The 17,340-nt window shown below is 39.9% G+C and overlaps 2 long non-coding RNA genes across 4 annotated transcripts in view; one reads left to right on the top strand and one right to left on the bottom strand.

Annotated features, from left to right (window-relative positions):
* The window catches only part of LOC137478449 (uncharacterized), a 169,715-nt gene that overhangs the window by 114,964 nt on the left and 37,411 nt on the right, over positions 1-17,340 (bottom strand). For 2 of the 3 annotated variants that reach the window (XR_011001583.1, XR_011001572.1), the window contains exon 4: positions 9,486-10,416. The exons of the other annotated variant lie outside the window; for it this stretch is intronic. This is a non-coding gene — a long non-coding RNA (uncharacterized lncRNA). Of the gene's footprint in view, positions 1-9,485; positions 10,417-17,340 lie in introns of those variants that run through there. 3 annotated transcript variants of the gene reach the window in all.
* On the top strand, positions 123-17,037 carry LOC137478469 (uncharacterized). Its single transcript, XR_011001596.1, has 2 exons — positions 123-268; positions 16,957-17,037. It is a non-coding gene; the product is annotated as an uncharacterized lncRNA (long non-coding RNA).

Below are 17,340 nucleotides of genomic sequence, written 5' to 3'. Positions count from 1 at the left end.
TGTGATGAAACACTTAAAATATATTATTATATATTACTCTAGATATTATCAGTCTCTCATAATCTTGACAGCCATTACTGGAAAGGAAAAAAGATGTCCTGTGAAGGGGAGAGGACAGCAGAGAAGAGCAATAGCTACAGTACTAGAGCTGACTTAACTTTATCTACCTCTAGCTGGAGCCCAAGGAACTCCTCTCCATTGGCAACAATGGTACACCCTCTCATGCCAAGACATCCTGAGTGAATTGGTCTCACAAATCCCATAACAGGTAAGAGGATTTCAATTAGGATAAGATCTGACATCTCAAAGCAGGCTTCTTAAAAACACAGCCTGCCAATCACAGTCTATACCAAATTACGGATTAAGAAACATTGGACAGGTCTGTGCTCTTCTAAATCCCAGGATCAGCAACAAAGAAGAAGGAAGGGGGTGAGTAATGCACGCAAATGGCTGCATTCATATTTGAACACACATCAGAAATGCCTGTCATTAAAGAAATCCCTCGGCTTGTATCCCACCTTAGGATTCAGACTGGATAACACAGTATAACATAGCATAGCAACATTTATACCTGTCCAAATTGAAAATAACCTGCTTGCCACACTCCAGGACCTAGATGGCTGCTTCACTGACACACACAGAGCACTAGAGACATTCAGTTGCAGCAGCATTTTCTTCCTCTTCAGCTACTCCAGACTTGTGAACCCCACAGTTACAGACAAAATTCTTTTGTCTGTCCTTTTGTCCTTTTAGCAAGGACCTTGCACTTACTTTTACTTATTATAACTAATCTGAAACATTTTTCTCTCTGCATCTTTCATTATATGCCTTTTCTTCTCCAGTTATTTAGTCCTTCTACCATTACCTCCCAACTCTCTTGCAACTAGTTTCACCAGCACACTTCAATTTTCCAGGCAGCAGTCTCTAGTAAAATTAGCAGAGAAGACTGGACCCAAAATCAATCATTACAAAGATCTTTCAATAACAATTTCCCTTCAGTCAGAAAGGTCTCTTTTCACTGAAATCTGCCCTTTAGCTTACCTATTAGTCACAATTTTACTGGCATTACTCAGCATGTCTCTCAGTTTCACATGATACCACACTAGGAGCTAAGAAAGGTGGACTGCATTTCCATGACTAGAAACACCAGTGCTTTTATCAGTGACTAGGTTTACCTAGATCATGCTTGATCTGGCCTCCTGCATTTTCTTTCCTTTTTCTGATACCTTATGTCCTATTCTTACTTTTAAAATAATAGAACAATTGCTATGAATAGCCTGCTCTCCAACAGGGCTGTCCTTATGTGTTTGTCAAAGACAGACTCCCATTCTGCAGCTGAACAGGGTCTTTTTTCCTCTGTTAAGTCTTATTGAAAATAGTGTTCTTGAGCCTGCAATTATATGAGTCGGTTCCTTCCAGATATCAAGATGACAATGATTCAGCCATTCTCCAATATTTGACTCGAGCTGTTTCTCCCACTTTGGCAGAAGCCATTTCAATTTCCAGGTGTTCATAGCCACTAAAAACCCGCAATGTCAGAATATTCAGAATCATCGTCCTGACTGAAACAGAAACAAAGTATCTGATAAATTGTTGGGCCATGACAAACCAGTTTTTCCCCCCTTTTATTTATGTGGCTGAAGGACCTTTTGCTGATTGTTTTAATTTCTTTTGTAGAGTCAAACTCAGCTTGTCTCATGCCAATCCTCATTTCACCCATATATTTCCTGGCCTCTTACACGTGGCTTTCTTTGCTGACCTGTTCTTTTGTCCACTTTTATTCAGTCATATCTGATAACTTTTCTTCCATGTTTTTCACTTCACAAGATATGCCATCCATCTGGAGCTGAGAAGTTAAGCTACAGATCTGTACTTACCTACCCCTCATTTTAATTGAAATTGAAATCCCTCAAAGCAAAGTTATTTTCTACTTCATTCTACATCTTAGTGTCAGATCTAAAAAAATATTTCTCCTTGCTGTTTCAGTGACTGGTAAGGAACTCTGCTGGTTATTGCACTCAGAAATGTCTGAATTTAGCTATTTGTTCCCCTCTATAATCCAGGAAGTCAAAGCCTCCCATAATGACAGACCTCTAACAAGCAAGATCAGTATCTACCAAATCCAGTTCTTGAGGTCATTGGCAGATATTCCTCAGCAATCAGACTTCCCCAGAATATCTTTGCCTCTATTAGGTTGGTTATTTAACTCATTATCTCTTTGTATTTACCTCATTAAAGGCTTACAGTAACAGACTGTTTACTTCTGTCTTTCGCAAGTCAGGTATGCTCCAGTACCTGCACTCCAGCTATTCCTCTCCTTCCACATCTTTTCCTTCAGTAACTGTTTCCAGATGTACAAACACACATATAGCCCCTTGCCCACCCTCCTTTGTCATGTCCTTAAATACTTACTTGAACTCCTTCCACCATTTCCAGGTGAAAATGCAGTCCAGTGATTTAGTCTTACAGCACATACTCGCAGTGATATGTCACACTCAAAAATTTATGTGAAACTCCTCCTCAACCAGCAACCATCTTAGCTATCTCACCAAATGTTTTGCCATCTCTGTTACACCTCAGTAGTTATCATCATCTATTGTTCCTTGACAGAGTTTTTGCTAAAAATATTTTTTTAAAAGGAATCCTTCTCCTCCACCCCGTCTCCCCCCCAGATATCCAAACTTTTATTCTGGACCTATAGAATCTCTTTCTAACCCTGGCTCTTGGCTATTCAAGCTAATTTCATATCTAGTAAATCCTTAGCCCCTAATTTAAGTGTGACGTTGTCCACAGATTGATTCTGCCACAGCAAACTGCAATGAATTTTGGCCAGATTTTATTTCTATTCAATCTACTTATTTTTCACAAATATCTAGGGTACTAGCTATTCATATTTTGATCTCTGCCTTAGTGCTTTATTGTCTTCACCCGTATTCCCAGGTATTAGCAAAATGAAAAACAAACTGCCTAGAAAAAGAACTCTTGTGTTATGACCCAATAGATACAGTCCAGGTTGATTGGGAGATCTCCCCAGAGGGATAATATTTTTTACATAACATCCTTAAGATACAATCTTCCTTATTCCTACTTTAAATCAAATATAAAAGTATTCAACTTTCTTCCTTTAACACAAATAAAAATAACTGTGTTTGGCAAACAGGTTGTCTACTCTCATTCTCTCTGCTGGAATTTCACCTTGCGGGAGCTCATGCAAGCCATTTTTTATTTGCTTTGGTTAATGTAAGTTCAAATAAACTCAACACTCAAAGCCAAATTTTCAAAAGGTGTCATATATTTTGCCTGCTTTGAACTCAAGGATTTTGCAGGCTTTCCCTGTAGATCTGCCAAGGTTAGCAGAGTTCAGAGAACCTAGCCCAAATTGCAAAGCTGCAATAAAACCTGACATGGAGATTCATCTAGTTTGAATGTTTATGACAATTGCTTTACACAATTACCTCCTTGGTCCATCTGACACCCTGAAGAAAAGCAACAGGAATGGATTTTCCAATAATGTAATCTGCAGAAAACTGTGTTGGGACTTCTAAAGAGCTGCATATTACGGGCCTGTTGCTGCTGTAGCCATCCCTATTTCATTTTTACAAGGAACTGCTGCTGTTTGAAATGAGCCACAAGTCAGAATCTGAATTTCAGCTCTTTGAATACCCCGTGTGAGTCAGTTCCATACCTGCTCTAACAACATTGTTTCCAACACAGGTCTGACCACTCCCTCCACTTCCAAAGCCATATTGGAACATAGGATCTTGCTCGTGGCTGGCCTCACAGTACGCTGACATCATCCAACAGATCAGTCACCTCATAAAATCAAATGAGGATCAATTTTTTTTCCCAAACAAGTCTAAATTAATTACACTATTCCTGGACTGCCTTCAGGTTAGAGGTCAAGAAGTGGCACATGCTATACACATACGCACAAAAAAAGATTCCCTCAAAGCTCTACACTGAAAAGAGAGTGAAAGATGGAGTTCATTTATAGGTTACATTCCACATCTGACTTAAAACAAAGAGGAATACAAACATAAGCAGAAGGGTTGCTAAGGATGCATGCATACATACAGTTGGAATTTCTTCCTTATCCTCACCTTCCTGTGTTCTGTACTGGCCATCTTTGCTTATATATTGACCTGGTCTACGGGTACACCTGCACTGGCCATATTACATACTTTCACAAATAACAAAATTATAAAAGGGCAGAATGAAGAATAAAATTAATGTATTACTTACTACAAAAATACTGGAAATAACTGGAAATATTAAAAAAAAAAAAAAAGAAGCTGAAAGAGCCATAACACGTGACTGCCTAAATGATTCTACAATATACATGTAGGCATTTCAGATGTGCTCTGTTTCAGGCATTTAGTCAGAATCACAGAGATTACCTCTTTACCTTGTGTCTGTTTCTGCAAAGCACAGACAGTACATGTTGATTCTATAAAGTAACACCCTAGCCCCTCAGACTGCTCATTGTATCCTCAGTAAAACTGAGGCTAGAGAGCCTCAAAAATCCCTATGCTACCGCTGAGATCTCTGTTTCCAGGTGGCATCCCTGCCACACAGCTGGTTTTCTTTGCCCTCTGCACCATTTAACAAGAACAAAACAATGTAAAGAGGACAGGAAACCGCCAAGATACTTGGTTGATCAAATGACAGGTCACTGCCACCAATACACTTGCTGATCTCTTTAAAATTGAGGTGGGTGAGTAGCAAAAGAAAACAAGGAATAAAGTATCCTGTTGGAACACAATTTTAGCTCATTAGCTATTGGGTGTTGAGAAGAGTCAAGGCCCTTAGCTAGGTTCTTAGGAATGGACATATGCAAATTGAGAAAGTATGTAGAAATCCTCTGTTAAAGGTGCACTGACTTTGCCAATCCGCTGACCTCCCGAGCCTTTCCGTAAGACATACTTGCTCACTCTCGCTTCTCCTCTCAGATTAGCTCTGTCTGCTCCCAGGCGCCTACTCTCTCTTTCTCCAGTGTGATTAAATAAGCTCCCTGTCTCTCCAGGCTTGTGCAATCACCTCTCGCTTAGTCACCTAAGCGCTCTGCAACACCCCAAAGGAGTGGAGTCAGCTGAAACAGGAGCGTTCCCAGCTCTGACATGTAAAGTACTTGCACTCAGTGCTAAATAAACTTGGAAAAATGTTCACAATGCAGCTGTGTGCACAGGATGCTGCAACCTCAGGGCAAGAATAATTATACACAAACAAGATACTTAGGATTTATGTTCCCCTCAAATAAAAATGTGCGCTGCTCATGCCAATCTCAGCACTTCGTGGTATGTCTGCAATCTGAGGCAGAGGAACAGATTCTCTGTTAGGGTTAAGAGATTAGATACCATCGTTGCTTTATTTTCCAATAAACTTTAGAGGCCTTCTAAGCATTGTGGGTACACATTGATATGCTTTTCACCATACAAGGATGAGGATTCATGGGAGGTCTTTTAAATGCCCTGTTGTGTTACTGGTATTTATTCAGGCAATTTTCTATTGGCATATGTTGATGATTCCTTTTCAGAAGTTACAGGGTTAAAGCTGAAGCCTATAGGAATACCAGACCAAAACAAAACTGAGGAAGTTTCAGAAAAAGAAACAAGTACTCTTAGACCATTCCAAGCAAAGGTTTATCTAACTTGCTTCTTAAATTCTCTCATGAGGGAGAGCACCAACTGCTTGTGCATGTAGCCTGTTGCAATGCTTTTGCATCTCTCAGTAGATGACTACTTCTCCTAACAGCCAATGTCAATTAAATCTGCTGCTAACAAAGTCAATCTTTCCTCTTCTCAGTGAACACAGCAAAAGATTGATCACTGTCTTCTTCATAATGACTTTTTAATCATGGTCATATTTATCTTCTCTTCCTGAGGGAAAAAAAAACCTAAAGCCAATTCTTTGATCTTTTTTTTTAAAAAACCTCTCAACACACTCCTTGTCTTTGGATCTGTAACTGCTTGAATGTGCCGCATCCATGGGCAATGCCAAAAAATCAAATCAAAGAAAGCTGTGCTAAGAAATCTTGTCTGCAATGGGACTGAGATCTCTCTCTTCTCTTGAACCAGACTCGGCAGTGAACATATGAAGTTATATTTCATTATACTCCCATGCTCTAACAAACCCCACTCTAAAATTCAAGGGAGACTCCCTTGAAGTTGCTTTCATACCTGCTTAGTTCTGCAGTGGAACCTGAAATGGTATGACTTAGAGTTGAAAGGAGAGTTTTCAGGCTTAAAGTTGCTGCAAACAAGGAAAAATCAACAAACAACTTCAGGAGTACTTTAGTAAGCAATTGCTCACTGGTTGGAATGCAAGTTACACCATGTTAGACCCACTTCATATTTTGCCCCAAGGAACCAGCAAACTGGGTGGGAGACCAACAGGCATTCCCACCAGCCTGTCAGGCTGGACAAGCTGCAAGAACAAGCAGTCAGTCTGATATTTTTGCTTTCCCTTTCTTGACCTCAACTATAGAGAAGAAAAAGTTAATGCAGGTTTCAACCTTTGTATTTAGGTCAAGTTCTGTTAAAATTGTAAGGGAAAAAGGTTCAGGACTTCACAATTTTCTTAGCCAAACAATGAGTACAGAATTCACATTCCACTGCTTAGAAGACTTACACAAGGCTATGCAAGTGATATGTGAGCAGTAACTGGCTCTTTGCTGGAGTCCTCTGGAATCAAAGGAGAGAAGCACACCACTAACAACTCTATCTCATTTTTAATATTCTGTCTGCAGGTGGCCACTATTTCCATGATTCAGTCCTATTTTTTGCCATACTGTGCTACATGAAGGAAAAAAAAATATAAAATAAGTATATTAAGAAAAAAAAAAGAAAAATAAGTAAGAATAAAGAAAAAATAAGTATATTAAAGTATATTAACCAGGCATGGAAAAAAGATGGTAGCCTCAAAACCCATGGCATGGAGGAAAATGTTATTTTTTGCTGCTGGCAATTTTCTTTGGATTGGCAGAACATGCCATTTTGACTGTGAAAAGGAGCACATGTACTGAGCTCTGTGAGCTCATCATGGTATCCTTGCCAGTGCCAATAGCAGCAATTCAGAGCTCAACTAGTCATTGAAAATGAATCCATTACAGTTGTCGGGGACCAGTCAATTTAAACCCTAGTAAGAACTGGCCAGAAATTGAGTGACTTTAGACACTAATACATTTTTGCTTGTTTCAGAGGCTCAAATGGGCACATGGAAAAGATACTGTCTTCCAGTAGCCCATTTTGCAATTGATTAGAAATTAAATCCTTTGTGCTTGACTCAGGGTGGGGAAAATGTTTTGAGACTGCAGTTTGATCTGAGTGTTGCTTTTACTTGTGGTTTGGCAAAAGACTCTGAAATGCTGTTAAATCAAAAAGGCAAAGAAAACCTGCAACTGCCGTGTCTCTGCTTATAAAAAAAACATTTTAAAACAACCACATGCATCATTCACTACACAGATGCCACATTCTTCCCTACCCTTATTTAATAGCTAGCTGTCAATCTACGTTGAAGAGCAGTTACCTGACATTACCATAATAATGCTTCAAAGCTTCATATTAAAGATGGGTATCTACCTAGGCAAGCCCATAGGGGCAAAGGAAAAAAAAAAGGCCTTTTCTCTCTGGAGTTGCAAAAATGCAGTTCTCTAAGAGATGATAGAGTGCAACCAGGCAGGAACAACAATCACAGACACTCCTGACTTCTCTTTACTGCAATTAAGCAGAGCCAGATCAACAAATTTCTATCTGCATAAGACAGGCTACTCATCTCTATTTCTATTAACTGTGGTAGAGAGGAAACTAAATGTGAACTGAGACCTCTGGCCATTAGCATAACATAAACACTTCTTCCATCTTCCAGGATAAGCATTATGCTTCTCAGGATAGTTCATGTGCAACCACTTTGATGTTTAGTCATTCTCAAAACGCGCTCCTTTCACATGCTCCTGCTGTGAGCAAACACTGCAATGAAAACTTGCCCGTGTCACAGGTTTGGGAGATGGTGCCATGTGCATGAGCCAAAAAACCTCAAAATCTTTTAAGCTGAGTTAATTTGATATTGAGTAGGGGGAACTGGAGCTGACATTTAAATTCACTATTTTCTGAGCAGGATTAGAGGGAGGTGGCAGGAGCCAAAGACTGGCTGAACATCTGAGACACACAGCTGATTCCTTTAAGTGTGCAGAATGGTGAGAAATCAAAGCATGGAAATCCTGTGAAAAAGGGCCCAGATGCTTAGGTGAAAGAAAAGTACAATTAAGCAAGGGCTTACCAATATATATAGAATCTTTCATTCCCTCTGCAACAGAGTAGGGAAGCTCAGGACCTGACAGTAGTTAGAAAGCAGAAGGCAACAGCTGCTTCACAGGAGAATTTCCAACAACAAACATACAGCAAGCACTCTCTTCCTCCAGCATGTATTGAGACTCCAGTGGATGAGTCCCAGAGCACAGACTTTCTGTAGAAGCTACTGTCAAGAAATCCATTGACACCAGCATCCATGCTCTGCAGATCCCTTATGCAGCCTCCTGTTGACTAGGCCTTCCACATCTCAGCTTTCCATTTACCAGAAGCTAAATGTTGCAGGAATGTAGCTGTGCCAGTCTTCCATGTTGTAAGAGAAGATTGCACAGATCTCTGACACATGAGATTACACAAAGGGAAGCCATTAGGAAATGGTACAAAACCCCAAGTGCCCATAAGAGAAAAAGGAAGGGTAAAGGGCAAATTTCCTTCATGAACTCCCTCCCTCCCAAGAGAGAGAAACTCTGCCACTTGCACTGTTCATCATGAGACAAATACGCTCCTGTGAACCATCTTCCAGTAGCTCTCCATGCTAGGATTTGTCACCCTAGTGAATATCCTTCAACTTTTCATTCTCTGAACACAGACATAATATCACCCAAGGATGGACTGAAGGGATATTTCTCAGTACCTTCCCCCTGTGGCTTACACAGCTGATAAAACCACCTACATGAGAGCAATGGCACCTACTCAGTACTCTGAGACACAGCATCCATTCAAGGCAGGGAAGCTCCTTATTCAAGCACAGAACTGTTGCAGTCAAGGCAGAGTATTTATAAATTTGTATGCAATGATGTTTACTCTGATACCATTGGATTGCTTCATACCAGGGTTTTGACTGAAACAAGTTGAGATAATGGGAACCCTGACTGTTGGAAGGCAGATTGGCTTCAGTTTAAATGTATGTATTTATTGACTCTGTACATAAAAGATAAGTCAATGAAGACAGAGAGCCTCAAGAGCTCAGAATGGCATTTGTGAGCTCATGCCATGTCAGGAGAAAAAACAACAACAAAAAAATCAAAAAACAACAACAGTTTTGGATACCATAGGCTTCTTTCACAGCAGTTCACTCTACATCCCTGTTTCCCTCTTACTCTGAAAGAGGGTTTCCCTGAAGTAGAAGAATGGGGAGGAGGGGGCAAAACAGTTCAATAATGCAAAGAAACTGTTTTTCAATTCTTCACACTGAGTTTTCAATTAGCATAGAAAAGCTTCTACATTTGGAAAACCTAGAAGTACACAGCTTTTGCCATGAATCAACACAAGACCCATCACACAAAAGCAATGTGTGTTCACATGCATGCATGAACATGTACACAAACACACATACTTGTTCACATATACACACGCCCAGAGGAAGTGACTACCACTCTTTCTAGCGGAGTTTCATGAGTGCTTTTGAGAACACCACTTTTCAGTAAGAACATCCACTTCTGAATCAATTTTCAAGTAGTGGATCTGAAATAATAACAGGCCTCAGCAGCAGATCTGAATTCTGGTTCAGTCCTCTCCTGGGCCTGACCACAAAAGGTACTGTCTCTGGGCTTTTCTTGGATTCATCATAGATCAAATTGTGTCAACCTTAACTCATGAAGCTTGTGGACCAAAACAGTAACACAGCTATGAAGAACCAAGCTCTTCAGTCACAAAAAATATAAGTGAGTATTTTATGTATTGCAACAGTGCTTTTCATTAAATGCTTGCACGAAGTATAGCAGCCATGACAAAGTAATTCGTGGTTTATGCAGGTATATAGCCACATTAGACCGCACGGGCCATTTAAATAGTGCATTATGCTGGCAATCATTGTTACTAACCCTACGTTAAGAACTGTGGGCAGACACTTCATTAATGCACACACAGATCGCCAGGATACTGTGCTGTCTCCATGCTGCGAAAGTGTAGAATATAGAAGCAAGATTGAGTGGGATGATGAAGTCATCTGGCAAATCTCCACAGGGTGATGCACCTAGGAGCAAATGACATAGCATCTTCACACCACCCACTGGATATACCACTGGACTGGAATTCAGGTGCAGACAGACATTTCAATGATTCCCATTGCCCGAGCGTTGACAAGCCACAAATCAAACCTAACGTGCTGGATCTGTGGAGGAGGAAACACTACTGCTAGCTTTCTTAGCTTTAAATTCTAGCAGAAAAGAAGTACTGGTAAACCTACTGAAAGACAGGGTTACCCAACATTTCCCATTCTAAGTACTACCTTTTTGGTTGACTTTATATTGGCTAAACCTAAGGTGTCAGGTGTGACATTTCCATGGCAGGATCTTCTTCCAACATTCTTTTTTCTTTTGAAATTAAGATGGCAAAACCAGATCATCTCCTAATCTTGGGAAATGGAGATACCCACTTTATGAAAAGAATCTGCGTAAGCTAATGAAACATTGCCTGCTTTGGCTCTTAGCTCTCAATCTACAGACACAAAAATGATAAATTAACTAATAATTGAAGAACTCACATTATACCAAGAACACATGAAGGCAGATACAAGAACTCTTGATTTTAGGGTCATGTAATCTAAACATTGTTCAACAGCTATTACTGGTAAAGGCTAGCAACAAAACATGTCACAGAAAAAATCCTAAAAGTTATTAAAGAACACTGAGCTGGGGACTTGAGCTTTAACAAAAAAGAACCAGTTTCAAGCAGGAAGAAAGAAAAGGTTAATAACACAGTAACCTGCTATGTCTACTCAGAAAGTGCTTTTGTTAAGTGGCAAGTATCAACAGAAGCGAGCAGGAGTTTCTCAAAAAGAGGTGTTTCCTGTCTCCTTTCTAATGCATTTATCAGATTGTGGAGGACAAATCTCCCCATCTTTTTAACCAGAAGGTTAATTTGTATAGCTATATTCTGTGGACAAAATAAAGCCTTATGATGCATTGAAGACATAAGAAGATATTAAATAACAAGCTAGAACAAAAAGGAGCAAGCAAACGATGTATTTATTTTACCAGCTACTTTTTTTTCCAAATACATTTTTTTTCCTAAGAGAACTGTGGTTTCATGCTTTTTCTGGAATTACTTTTAAGATCAATTCTTTTCTGGCTGTTTTCCCTCTGTCTCCTTCCCCAGGTCTATCCCCTCTGCCACAAGGAGAGGCAAAGTCCTACCACATTTGTGTGGAATGTTGACGCCCACGTGGTTGTGTGCAGAATTAGCCAAAACAAGTCCCTGCATTCCTTTGGATGTCAGCACCTTCTGCTGGCTCTTTCCTAATATCTTATTGATAGGTAAAATATCTTTTCCAAATCCACCTTTCCCCATTATTTTATGGTATAAAAAAAAACAGAAATAAAAAACTTCCTTAAAAACAGAAAACCTTCCTTAAGCAGGTGTCCAGGCTTATTTATAGCAAAGAATTATGCTAGTTGGACAATTACAGTTTTTCAGTTGCCCAATTTAAATTCCTATAGGTACCTAATAAACCATCAAATGAAGAAGAATTACCAGTAAATAGCAATTACCTTGAAAGAACAGTACTTTAAATATTAAAGTGACACTTCATTAGTTATGCTGGCAAACAGGTCAGTTTGAATCAAATGGCTATTTTAAATTAGTGGTCCTATTGCAGACATGGGGTGTAATTTTTATTACCAAATACCCAGCCAAGCTAGTGACCTTAAAAACATTACTCAAGAAATGGTTGAGAGTTAATTAGAATACTGTGCCAGGGAAAAAAAAAAAACAGAATAGGCTTGAACATCTCTGAATTTTTTCCAAGAAGGTGTTTTTAATAATGGCAGTAGTTTACTCCATTTAGACCTTCATATCCTCAAGTCAAAATGTAGGCTTTTATGAAAGCAACAAAATATAAGACTAGAAAAACATTTCCATCCCTTTTTTTCCAACAGCAGCATTTTTTTTTCTCAAGAAACAACATGAAGAGCCTTCAAAGCATTTATGACTGCAGAGCTGCATCTCTACCACAACAGTGACTCTAAGTTTCTGCTGATATTACCTTTCGCTTCACATGCTGAAATGAAACTACCAAGAAAACCAACAAATAAATTTCTTTTGATAGTGCTTTTTATTTTTAGCAGTCTGTGGTGTTAGAACTCACAACAAACTCACATGGCTAGCTTACATTTTCTTTGTTGCCATCTCTGTTCTCTATAATATACACCAGAGTGATAACTCAAACAACTTCTACCTGTAACACCACTGCAAGAGTCTCATCACACAGAGAAATTCCTGTATTTTCATCACTCCAGAAAATTGTATCACTAACCTTTCACAGCAGACATAAAAATTAAGCTGCCACAATGCAAAAGGAATAGAAATCCCAGCATGGCTCATTTCTTTTAGGTTCCTGTACAGATATATTCATTCACATTCATATTTTCATTCTTTCTCTTCATTTACTTTCATCCCAGTTTGTATCCAAGATTGTCATCAGGTCTTTTACACAGTCCTATCCAGTGTATTCTGTGATGGCATTGACTTGAGTAACAAGCAGCTGTGGATCCCAAATTCTGCCCAGCTTAAGCAGAGCATTTAAGTTTTTCAATGCCATAACTGGGCAGAATTTGCCAACTACTTGCCAGACACAAAAGAAAGAACATGATACTATGAGTCATGGTGGAGGATCCATGAGAGCTGCCATAACTACGCTAAAGTTCAACATAGCAGTTAATGCCCACTGAGGTGAATGACTTCACAAATAACTCAAAGGAAGATTCAAAATTAAGTTCAATTTTTTTTGCTAGAAAAATTTCGGTAGTCTTTCTATCCAAAGATAGAATCCATTAATTTCCAGGACATACACCTGCCAGAGGTACAGGGAAAATCCAGAGCCTCATGAGAAATCTTCAAACTCCAAAACTGTTAGAGCTCTGATAATGTATCTGAGTATCAAAGGTGGTACTTGGAATGAATTTACCTTCCTGAGAAGGTGAGCCCTGAGATGTGGCCTTTGCACCTGAGCTTTACATTAAACAATAAAGTACATAGTCCTAGAAACAGGGATCAAAATCCTATTCACCACATACCCTCAATGACTCCCTTGAATTATTGCCTGACTAGTGGAACAGTTTTTACAGGAGCAGTGGAGAGTGTTACCACACTTTCCTTGAAGATGGGAGATATCATTAAGGACACCTCAAGCAAAGTAGGAAACTGGACTTGGATCTGACAGATCTTGGATGATGTCTAGCCACTAAGGTGTTATATAAAACATGAGAAAAATTCGACAAAAAGAGCTATGTAAGAGAGATGAATGAGTCTTGTTCAGCAATGTCAGACCAAAACTGTGAAAACCCATCAGCAGGAGAGACTTCAGGCCTCCAGACCTATTTCTTTAGGATATCAGGTGTGTGAATGGAGGTATGTTTGATTAGAGCATGGTGTCTCATGCACTAGCCCAAGAGGATGGTAACATTTCAGACATCTTGTTCTCAGTATTTTTTTTTTTTAGCTGGTGCCTGCTAAAAACCTGCTATCTGTTTTGGGTCTCATTCTGAAGAGTGTAATGGTCCTTAATTACTATACAGGGCTCTGAAGCACCATAAACCAAAGGTCTGGATTGCACTCAAGGTGATTCTGTGCCTGATCCTGCACTCTACTGAGAGCTTTGCAACAGGTTTGAATAGAACCAAACTCACTCCAGCCTCAATGAAGCTCTTGGTATGCTCCACAGAGGTCAACACAACAACCAAGTGAGGACCTGTGTCTGACTGTGTATGATTATTTTTCCTTGTATTCATGCCCACTGAAAGCTGTCCAATTGTAGCTGAGATGGGTGAAAAGATACACCATAGACAAAGCAGCAAATCCTGGAATGCTTTTGAGCATTCAGGTCTCAGCCTTATCCTAGCCCCATCTAGGAACTACAGGAGCACCTGACAGCATCATGATTGCTTCAAAGAAAAAAATTATTTCACAAGCTGGACAGTCAGAAGGACAGAGTAACAGAGCATGCAATGCTGTGCACTCAGCTGCATCTTTTCCAGAAAGAGTAATATAATATCAGGCAACACCCCATTCCAAGAGGCTCTCACCATACCCTGCACAGACCCAGTGACACAGACCCATTGGCATGGTCCTCAGAAAAACCAGGCAGCAGAGTCAATAAGCAATACTGCTCAGTTCTCCCACTGTGCAGATCACTTGGGGAAAAAATGAAAAGCCAATTATTTCAGATTAACTGTGGATTTAACAGCCTAATTTAAGCATTCACGCTGGAAAATGAACTACAAAGTACACCTGTAGGAAACAAGGCCCTTATAATCAAAGAAATTAATTTGTTCATTTCAGCTGCGTATTCATTGAAATGCCTATCTCGTACAAATATTTGTCTGATATATTGATACACAAATATAATTTCAGTATACTAGCTGAAACTCTAATTAGAGTAATAGCTATATTTGCTTTGTAAAGGTCTTCCTTGCTGAAATCAATTAAGAGTGCACAATGAAATTTCATTAAGCTCTACAATATGTTTTCCTACCAAGTGCAAAATAACTATCTTCTCACTATCTTATTACAACCATGCATGATAGGACTCCTAAATAGGCACAGAAATCATTGTGCCAACAATGTCCTGTGCTTCTTTATCACTAAGCATGGATTTTTTCCCCCCCACCTCCTGTAGGAACATATTTGCCATGCATGTAAACAGCAGTGAACTGATGTATGAAGAATTAAATTTACTGAGAGATACACCTGTAGTCACGTCAGCCTCCTGCTGCCCAAGAGGGTTCCCTCATACAAGGAGGCACAACTTTCATTCTGCGTCACCTGGTTCACAAGCCCTCTCTCCAGCAAGCTCACTATGATGGGTGATAACCACCATCCCCTTTACATCCTCTTGTACCCCCATTTTACACTATAAACTATAAAGGCAGGGAAACAGGACCTTTACAAATGTATAGGTATTTACATGTTGCTCAGGAAGTGCTATGACAGGCCAAAGGAGTATCAGAAGTGATGGACAGAGGCCTGATCTAACCTGAGAGGCTCAGAAGTCAAAGAATATGTATCTCTCCTTCCCCAGAACAATCACTAAATTTATGGCTGGGCAGAAGTAAATTGTGAAAGAAGGCAAACAGGTACATGAAAGGCAAAGAAATAGAAAAGTCACTCCTAGAGCCAAGGATGGTGCCAACAGCTGCACCCAGACAGACAATGATCTTTGTCTGTTCTTCCCAGCACCCTCTCATTTCTCACTTCTGCCAGCCTCAGTCTAAACAACCCAACAGGTTTGTCACAATCACATGATTTGGGAAACAACGTCAGTTCTTCACTCCTGAGCTTCCTCCGTGTCTCATCTCTCTCTTTATCCAGATTGCTAACACATGGATACTGAAGTGGTGAGTACAGAAGAAATACTTCTCATAGACTAGGCCAGCCCTGCTGAATAGTAACAGGTTTTATTCTGGGCTTGTACACCTGGGGAAATGAGGTCCTAATCCCACTTCCCTAATAATTTTTCCTGGTATTACATTGGCTGTCTTCAATGCCTGAGATCCAGAAGGATAACAACTGGGGAGGAAAAGAAGACACAAAAGGAGTTCCAGAAGAGATGTGGCCCAGAGATATGGAAAGAAGGCAGACCTGTGCTACAGATGTATGCTGCTCCTGGGAAGAGGGACCTGGAAAGCACCTGGTAAAAGTAGGATCCTCACAAATATAAAAGGGCCAAAGTGAGGTAAGACAGCTGAATAGTTCTGGAGTCAAGAGTGAGCTCACAATACTGAAATCTGAGAAGACTCTCTGCATGACAAAAATTAAACAGGTGCCTTAGTACTTACTCTGGAGAATTGACTCATGTTGTAAGTTTGCAGTTCTTAGTTCATTAGTGGAACAGAAACACTTTCTTCACTGAGAGACCCCAGAAAGGAGCAAAGAATTGTGTATTTTGCTGAGGGCATAAAAATGTATTTAACATGACCCTGAGATTAGCTCCATTGGTTGGAGCATGGTGCTAATGATGCCAATGATATAAGTTTAATCCCTGTATGGGCCATTCACTTAAGAGTTGGACTCGATCATCTTTCTGAGTCCCTTCCAACTATTTTCTAATATAAATAAGGACTGGCACTTTTATAAAGCCAGACAAATATAAGTTAGGTTTCTCCAATATTGTATTTAGGACCAGTGGGAAAAACTTCACCATTTGGGAGGAGTTTTATTCTATTCCACCAGCAGCACTACCACCCACCTAAGTCTGTCCATGTGTTTGTGTGGAAGAGCGTCGTGTCTTCCTGCAGCACTCATGTCGGAATTAAAATGCCTTGCATTGCAGACGCATTAGGAGTGCTTTATCATGCTCAACTCTTGCACACAGTGGCTCGTTATGATTGGGTAACTCAGCCATTAAGCTCCACAATAAGCCCACGCTGAATCCTAAAAAGGGAGCCATATATAGGCTATGGAGGTGTTGAGTAAGAGAAGATTTACTGTGCTCTACATAATTAATTTTGGCTTCTATCTTTCCTGTATTTTTAGCAAGCTGCTAGTTGAACATACTGAATAATTATATTATTCAGGTGCAGTTTCATCAAGCATCTTCTAAGCTAATGGAGCCCCAATGTGTTCAGACTGTTCATGATCCTGTCACAGAGAACAACTGAAAATCTTTATTCGTAAAATACAGATGATTTTTTTTCTTTTTCCTTTCTCTCTGCAGTTGAAAGTCCTGGTTGCTTTGGAACATGGATAGGCACTGCATCAGACCAAGCATCCTCCATTATCCATGTTAGGAGTTGCTCATTGCCAGGCAGCTTTTGGAAGAAGCAACTTTTGGACAAGAACAAGGGGAGGGCAGGAAGCACACAAATAAACTAGAGGGGAGAAAAACAAACAGCAGAAGAGTGAAAGAAAGGGAAATTGTGAGCATTTGGGCAGAGAGACTGGAGTTGAAATGCAGTAAAGAAAAAGGCCTGACCAGAATTAGGTTAGCTGGTAGAAGTAATATGCTACACCAAACACAAGGAAAGAAGAAAAATCACAACCAGCTGATCAGAGCCCAGGATGCAGGATGGGGAGCCAGGCAGTGGTGGACAAAAGGTGG

Source organism: Anomalospiza imberbis, chromosome 1, assembly GCF_031753505.1.
Source record: "Anomalospiza imberbis isolate Cuckoo-Finch-1a 21T00152 chromosome 1, ASM3175350v1, whole genome shotgun sequence".
NCBI lineage: Eukaryota > Metazoa > Chordata > Aves > Passeriformes > Viduidae > Anomalospiza > Anomalospiza imberbis.
This window is presented reverse-complemented; position numbering and strand designations above follow the sequence as displayed.